Here is a 9,402-nt window from a genome sequence, read left to right on the forward strand (position 1 = left end):
GTTATAAGTGCAGGGTAACCATTTTATCCAATGTTTTATAATGACTTATGTTTCAAAGCACTAGCACCCTACAACAACACACCTCCAGCCCTCATCTGCTAAAGCTTCATCAAGCTAACGTTTAGATTTGCTGGAATGAAAAGGAGATGGGAAGATACTGCATGTTTAAATTTGCACATAATCTGACGTCTCACTTTATTTCGGCCTGTAAATCTCCCCATAAATGCTCTGTGCTGTGTATTTCTTTCCGTCTCGTCGTGCATATGTATGTGTGAGAATGTTTGCTGGTACGGATACATTTCGCATGTTCTAAAAATAGCAGCCGTCACTGATTTCAGCAACCGTAACAGCAGGCTTTATGCAATCCACTAAAGCCTTTTAAGCTGTCTCACACGTCTTTAAAAGGACATACAAAGATGGTAGGTGCATGTCTGTGTCTACATAAACACTTGGCTAGGAGGGTGTGTGTAGAAGAAAGATTATTAATGTCTGTCTCTGTGGATAGGAAGGAGGAGAAATAATAACCATATCTAATTTGGTTTACACTTTTTCACCTCTATGAAGGGCTTTCACTTTGACATGCACAGCCATAAAATTATTGTGTCCTCCACATACTATTACTCTTGATGCAACTTCATAATATGATTGTCACTGCATAAAATTGTTCATTTGAATTGATGGCTGTTTGTTCTAAAATGATGAGATAAAGGTTTGATAGCAAGATACCATACGGTGAAGGTTTCTGGAGATTTTCTCTGACCAAATTTCATACTCTTCTAAGCTTTCTTGATTAGAAATAAATGTAAAAAAAATTACTGTATTGATATCAGGGTTTAATTGTAGAATCTGAAGATACTGGTGGATGAATGGACAGTAAGACTAAGGTTTTTAGAATTTACCAATAAGCAAAAACGTCTGGAAATGCAAATATTTTCCAAAGTTTTCTGGCTTGGAAAAATCTAATGCCAAACATTCAACACAAGTTTTAACTTGGACCAAATTTTCTCCCCAAAACATCTTCGATCAAGACAAATTAAGACTCAATTCTGGTGTGAGCTTACTTCCTACAGAGGCCATCACCTCCAGCCAGACTGGCAAACGTCAATGAACTTACAACTTTTTAAACATATTTACATGCAGTTTTCATCCACCTACTCCTCCTGCTGAGATGGTGAGACTGCATATTCACCACATGCTGTTATTAGCAGGGGAGTGACAATCTACAGAAATATCTTTTTGGGGGGTGACAAAAGTCACAGCGGCATATTGAACTGGCAAGTTTAAACTTTACTAAAATTCTTTGTACAACTACGTACACTCATAATTGCCTGTTAGTGGTCATAATGTTATGTCTGCATGAGGTATCTAAACTGACTAGAAAGGTATTAATTCTCCTTGGACTTTTCCACATTTTGCCAAAATACAAATAAAAACATCTATGTATTTTATTGCTCTTTCAAGAGTACTGCATGTACAGTAACTGTGTGCCATAAACCTTGTAGGGGATACAGAAAATGTGAAAAATTTGCATCTAATCAGCTGAGACCAAAATTAAACTTCTGGCACGCAATTCCCACATCACCCTGAATGCACCATTAGCATAGCGATACCCATGATGGTTGCAGCTTCATGCTGTGGAGATGATTTTCCTCATGAGATCTGAATAGGTCTGTATGCCACTTAGTTCAAAGTTTAGTAAAAACCTTTCAAAACTACATAATTCCAGTCTACAATTTTGCACTAATTTGTGTTGGTCAAATACATTGAAGTTTGTGGTGCAATGTGCAAAAGTAGAGGTACGCTTAAGGAGTCAGAACACTTGATTGAAAATCATTGGAAGATGAAATATAACAAGAAATAAGTAGCAGTTTACTTATTTCTGATGCACATTGCCTGCAATCTACCTCAGTACACGTGTGCAGCAGTTCTTGTAGAGAACAATCATGCGCATGCTGTGAGGACAACAGTCTCTCCCTCTGCCTGTATGGGGCCAGAGCTGCTCTTCACACTCTTTCTTGGATACATACTATGCAGAAGCACGTCTAGGAGTTGTTCATTTTTTCCTCTTCAGTGACCTTGACTGTTAAAGCCCCCGGGGTCTTGAGTTGGCACAGAGCTGCGTTGGTAGAAGCTCGCCAACAGAGAGGAGCAAGCCAACTTCTCCCTCTCTCCTATCACTCCTCTCACTCTAACTCTTGCTCTTTTTTTGCCACCCACTTCCATCCACAAGTGCAAAGGCTGTTGCTATAGCGATGAAACATGTCAGAATGTGCTCTGTCTCACTTTTATCCATTTTCAGATGATCCATATTACTTATGTCTTGTGTTGAGTCAGATGCGTGCAAATGCTGCTCATCTTCAAAAGGTGCAGGAAGTGGTTGTGTTTGAGTTCAGTTCAGGAAGTTTGACACTCGGTTCGTCTTCACTGTCAGTATGTCACTGAGAGTTGAGGGCAAATATTAGGAAATATTAGAGCAAAAGTCCACAGAAACCTTCTCATTGCATCAAGTTACTTCATCTTCAAGGGGCGCTACAGCCATGTTTTCTTACATGGAGCTGAAAAAGTCTGACCATCAAGTACAAATGAAAGGTAGCAAAACTGCATTTAATGTTCATTTGTTTGGCACATTTAAGCAACAAGCCAGTTCAACATGTTTTACATGATAAAAACCTAACATAATAACCAATTCTGTTGAGGACAGCAAATACTCAGCAAACATTACATTTTTAAATGCATTTTTCAATTTAAAATGCTTTTTTTTTTCAAATCAGAACTGATTTAAAAGAACTCAGTGTTTCAGCTGCTTTGCAGCTTTCTGAAGGCTAATGATGATTCTCCATGTTTGGTTTGGAGAACCAAAAAATCTGAAAACCAGAAAAAACAGAATTACTTTCAATCCCACTTATTAGTACTTTTGCACATTATCGTTGCCTTTCAATTTAAAGCAGTGGGGTGGATTATGTAAAATGAATTATTTTGTTAAAATAGGTTTTTCTAGCAAGAGGTCAATACATTGTGGTTTGTGGAGTTTTTGCATAGTAGATCTCAAAGGTCAACAAACCTCAGTTAAAATGGTAAATGAAATATATAAAAGTTGTAATAACTTTGATTTCCTTCAAATTAAAACTTCACCAAAGCACCTCTTGAGTTCACATCTACCATTCATTGCAACAATTTCTATTAACCCGTAATAAAGTTAATTTGTCCCAGTAAGATTTTTCAGATTTTTGCCTGTTTGTAGAGAACGGAAATGTTGAACAGAGAGGTCACAATGAATAGAAAGGATCTCATTGTTCAAATCTGTCAGTCAGTGGAAGAATACAAGAAATACATTGTCCATGGTCTACAGCTGCTTGTCAAAGCAGCACAGAGGGGAGCTGGTGCCCATCTCCAGGGATGCACCATGGAAAAGACACCAGTTCATCACAAAGGAAACAGATATACACAAACAATATGCACACACTCATGACTAATTGTTATTTCAAGAGACCAAATGAATAGCGGTCAGGTTTTTGGACTGAGGGAGGAACCTGCTCAGGATGTTCAGTTCGATCCATAACAGGTTCTGATCCTGAAGCAGCAAGCCAGGCCCACTTCACACCTCCAGGTGTGCTCTCGGTATAATGCTTTGTTTTTATAAAATTATTTTTGCTAAATGCCTCCCTTTGGAGGGATTATTTTCCTCCAAATATGAGACAAGACTCGGTGTCCTTTTATGTCAGCATTATGTCAACCATTCTCTTTCTTATTGTTGTATCATAAACACTAACATTGAATAAGGCAAGTAAGACCTGCAGTACTTTTGATTTTGATTAATCGTTTCAAACTTCTTTAGATGGCTGATTAATAGAATATTAGAATATTTTTTGGCTGACCACTCTTGGAAGATATCATTACTGTTCCATGTTTTCTCCATATGTAGACAGTTTTTGATGATTTGGTGTGCCAAAAACAAAACAAAAAAAGTGGCAAACATTTTGAAAAGTATCGAGCTTGCATGTATACTTTTAATCTTGTGAGAATTGCGAGAAACCCACAGTAAATTCAAAGTTTTGCCTGCCCACATTTCTTTTACGTAAACCTATCATTAAAGTTGTATTCTTAATAGTCATTCCCAAGCCACTAAAGCAGCTGATCAAATGCATCATTATAACCCTAAGATGAGTATCTGACTCATCGTGATGATGAGTGTATCTAAACGTCTGACTAGCATCGTCCTTTTGTGCGATGAGAAAAGTTTGATAAATGAATAAAAACATTCACTTCAGTGACAGAGCTCACTGCTCACAGCAGGTTTCTTTAATGCTGCGACCTCTTGTTTGATCCTTCTTTTATCTCCCCGGGTTTCCAGGTACAGACTGAACATCAGAGGTTCTTTCTTCCCTATAAGTCCTTCACTTGAGGACCTTCACTTTTTCCAGTCTAGGCATTTATTCGGTGTATAGATCTTAGGTTACCCTCTGCTGCTCTTGGCTTTACTGACAACTTTCACAGAAAACACTTTGACGTAGGAACAGGAACTGCACACAGTCTTGTCTTTGTTCACATATTGATTTATTGAAAAGTCCCAAACCTTCAAATACAGTCCATGAAAGAGCAGATGACGATGATTGCAAAGACTCAGACCTATAGGAATCATGTAAGATCTTCAATAAAACTGTCTAGTGTTTTTTTGGATTGTGGGAAAACTGGAAAACTGAGGGGAAAAAAGTAATTATGCATGAAGACAGCATCCATATTAATGTATGACACATTTGTGCTTAATGATTTGATCTGAATTTAAGAAAGAAAATTCTAATTGAAGGTCAAACAGGGATACTGTCACTTTGTCTCTAACATACTGACAGTCCTCACTTTTTTGTCTTCTTTCCAAAATTGTAACACAGATAAAGGTCTGAGAGTGACTGAAGTTTATTCACTATTTATTTGAAGTGGAGGTTGTGAGAAAGGACAGGAAATTCTATCCATCCTGTCTGTGCAGATGGCTGTGCGAGTGAGTTTTCTGAAAGGATGCATCCGTTTGGATAACCGAGGTCTTGTCCTGATTTAGTACATAATGTCTGGCAGGTTTCAAGCGATATCTCCACCCTGGATCAAATGACAACCTCAACTTCTATAAAACGTTGCAAACAGCATTGATAGTGGCCTGCTATGATAACAGCTCAGAATATATATGAGATGAAGAGTATGGTAGGACTATTACTGCTGCACAGAAGGAGTCAAGTGTGTCTCAGTGGGCATGTGGGACAGGACTGACAGGCTGTGCATGAGGATGAGGAACAACTAGTGCAGGTATGGACAAGACCATGCATGCCAGACAGGAGAGCAAGCCTCAGAGGAAGTGGTCAGAAAAGAGAGTGAGGTTGTGGAGGCAGAGGAGAGGGTAGAAGTGTCAGGTCAGTGCACGTGGTTCATCTTTCATCCATCATGCAGCTTCTTTGTGGTTCAATCAAACCACACATGGCTTGACTGAATTTGACTGCAGGTGCACAGCTGAATGTGTATTCATGCAGACATCTGCACCTACTTGTGTGTTGTACAGTGAGTACTGAAGGTATGCACACACTTTTTATGCGTTTTTTTTTTTTTTTTAAATACAGCATCCAGCTCTGGTGCGTTTCATTTGGATTCTCATGTTAAGGACACGGAAATGGCAGAGAAATCATCCACGTCTTTCTGAAATTTTTAGTAATGTGAGCTTGAAGAACATGGTGATTATTTGTTTTCTGTCTCCTGACGTTTTCACTTTGTAAAATTGTATCTATTTGGGGAAGCTTTGAAAATGGAAAAACAAGACTGGAAGAGCCAATTTTCCCTTGCAGAAAAACTCAATCTCAATCAAACAGGATGAATGCCGTCTATGAATAGTTAAGCTTTATGGCAGGATCTATTTTAGTATTGGAGTTTGGACTTTCTCCTTTCAAGATGCAGCTCCACCCACATTATGATCATGTCTGACCATCTTCCCTGTCCCTGCAGTAAAAAACAAACATTCCCATGACCTGATGCCGCCACAATGTTTCATCATGTGGATTACGTGTCATGCATAGTGTGTTGCTTTTTTCCCCCCGCCAGGGGGTCTTTTGTGGGCTCCAGTGTCCCTTATTTGAAAGTGGGCTGACAGGAGAGGGGGAAGACGTGCGGCAAACGTCAGCTGGGTCCGGGAATCGAACCCGCAACTGCCGTGTCGAGGACTGAAGGCCTCCAAATGTGGGTCGCGCTATCCCCCTACGCCACCACAGCACGCCTGTGTGTTGCTGTTTTTAATCAGTTCTTTTACAAGTTCCCTGTGTTTTCTACATGGCATGTGGCAAACATCAAATGGGACCTGTAGATATCTTTCAATAATGGCTATTTTTTCCACATTTTTTATTTTTATTATTTATTTCTTTTTGTGGATTTGTGGCATGCATGAATAATAGCTGAAATGAGTGAAAGCTCTACAGTCTCCCACCTGAACTCTGAATCTCTGCTCCTCATCCTCCTCTGATCAGTGTGCTCCTTGCTTCTTGGGATTTTGTTTTAAAATCCATGCCTGATTTAAATTTTCTAGTAACTTCATCCCTGACCTGTCTGCTGTGTTTCTTAGTCTTCATAATGCTGTTTTTTCTATGATGTTCTTCACAGAAAGGCTGGATTATACTGAGACTAAATTACAAACGAGTGGACCAAGTAGCTAGATAAAGGAATGCACATGCGCTCCATACTTTTCAGATTTTTATATGTTTAAAAAAAACATTTAAACCTTGTATTTCTGATCCTTTTTTTCTGTTAAAGAAAAAAATATTGAAATTTGTGTCTTTAATGTGATGAAATATGGAAGAGTTCTACTTTTGCATTGAGTATCCACTGAGCCATATTTCTTATTTATTAACCCTGGATATGGAAATGGATGTGCACATTTACAACAGGAAAATGTTTTAAATTGCTGTACTTTGTGTAAATTGGAGCAAAAAACACTTATTTCCAAAGCCTGCCTTTGGGGGACACTGGGCATGGCAAAATTGTTCTGTAGCCATACTGTGTGCAGATAAAACTAATTTCACAGGCCATTAGACTTATTTGAAAAGCAGCAACCAGACTCACAGTGAGGCGCAATGTGTCAAGAAAATTACAGTTTACGGTACCTCCAAATACCAGCTAAAGATGATTGGCCAGCTGCGGCGGGTCATGTGGGCTCTGTCAGAATGTGACCTGCTGTGCAGGTCCAGGGCAACTTCCGGGGGACGCTAATGAGGGGGTAAATGTGTCCACCCCCTCCTGAGCAAACCCACCATGATGTTATACAAATACACCTCAGAGGTGGCATTTACTGAACTACCTCTCTGTGCCAACTCTTTGTGCTGGCAAAAGGTAAATTTGTTCACCTTCATTCATAATGCAGGGTGGTAATTGGCTGGAGCATCGATCAAAGAGCAGAGTCTACCTTTTTTCTGTGAGCTTGGCCTCTCTCCCTCTGTACTCCCCCCCTCACTGTCTTTCTCTTCACTTTTCTTTACTGGCTGCCCTTCTCACTCCGCCTCACTGATAATCCTCTCCATCTGCCCCATACCCCTGGCTCAGCATTTACTTTGCTCAAACCTGGTCCCAAGGTCGTTTTATCATGCAACAGTGGCTTCACAAAGTGTTTTTCTCTCCCTCAAGCATTTCTCCCCTAATCAGGATATGATTATTTGTAATATCATCCAGTGCATTCACCTATTAGGGTACAGATTTGCAAAGTAACCTTTTCTTGCAGTATTAGTTTCAACTTCTCAGTTTATTTTGTTGCATCAGAACCTTCTGAGCAGCTTCATTCATTGGGATTCAGTGGATGACAAATCCCTGCCTTGACTCCATGATTTTTATTGCTTCCTCATCTCTCAGGTCTATCTGATCAATCTCGCATCTTGTTTTCAAGTGCCTTTCATTTGAGCATGAAGTGGTGCTGAGTCAGTGTTGGTGACATGGTGCAAATGTTGACATTTTCATTTGTGCTGCCTCTCTTTTTATGGGATGCTGCATTTGGAGATCTTTCCTGTCTATCTGTGATGAGGTCAGCTTGTGCCAACAGCATGTCACAGACAAGGACACACCCGGCAGTATGTGAATATAAATCATTGCTAAAACGTAGCTCAATTATAATGTTTATGAACTATGCTTGGAGTGAATGTAAAAATATGTTTTTAAACCTGAAAGGTGACAATCATTCCTGCGGTCGGAGCTCTAGATGATTTATAAGGAGGTAACATTTGCTTTTACATGAAGTGTAATTGCAATTTGTTTTTTTTTGTTTTTGTTTTTTTTAGCAATAAGGACCACAAACATTTATTTTTTAGATAAATATTTACATATTTGTTATGACTGTCATTCAATTATGACAAAGTTGCAATAAAAGTGTCAACTTAGTATTATTCTGTAAATTACACTTTTAATGCAAAGCTGCATTAAAACTTGCATTAAAAGTCCATTAAAAGTGTCAACTTTACGTTAAAAGTGTCATTATTAATCGAATGAAACTTCATAGCAATTGTAAACATTCATGAAAACGACTTCATCTTCATGAATGGGGTTATGCCGTGTTTATTACAGTGTCATGTCAGACTTATGCACAACCCGTCAAATAAAGTGTTAACATATAATCGTAAAATCAATGACCAGCTGTTCATACTAACTGAATCTTTCAACTTTTTGTCATGTTTACGACCAAACCCTTCAGTGTATTTAACTGATATTTTATATGATGAACCAACAAAAAGCTGCACATACCTCTGATGTAGAAAAAGAATAACTGGTATTCACCATGTTACTGAAAAAAATCAGAAAAGTGTGACTTGACTCGGATCTGAGCAAATTGTGTAGCGTATGAAAACTTCACCCGAGTGTCCATCAGAAGTTGGCTTGAGTAATTTCAAATAAGCTGCAGGTTTATTATCTTCTTCCCTTCTGCATAGTCAGTCTGTAAATCGCATACAGAACATGGTCTTTCTGATGCCTCAGTCCAAGCACTTTTCCTGCATCCTTTTCAAACCATCTTGTGACCCAGCTGTCCACCACAGCTCCTCTTTTCCTGAATGCTTCTGGCTTAATTTACGTCATGTCTGCGGCCACTGATGCTGATTTGTTCTGTCTCTTAAGGGGTTTTTGCTGCTGCTCTCTCTGCCTCAGGCAATCTACAACTGCAGGTAGAAAAAGCAAAGAGTTTTCAGGACTTATGCGTGTCCTAAAATGCAAAGTGCAGTCATTACTACAATTGCAGTAGTCAGTTTTAGTTTTGACCAAAATAATGTTAATTCCAAACAAAGCTTGATACCCATCCATAGGCGCATTGCTTAGACTATGGTGCCCACCCACCAACTGAAGGAAGCTAATACCAGCTGCTTGTATCATCTCATTCTTTAGTTCTTAATTCTTAACTTATGA

Source organism: Gambusia affinis, linkage group LG07 (assembly GCF_019740435.1).
Source record: "Gambusia affinis linkage group LG07, SWU_Gaff_1.0, whole genome shotgun sequence".
Taxonomy (NCBI): domain Eukaryota; kingdom Metazoa; phylum Chordata; class Actinopteri; order Cyprinodontiformes; family Poeciliidae; genus Gambusia; species Gambusia affinis.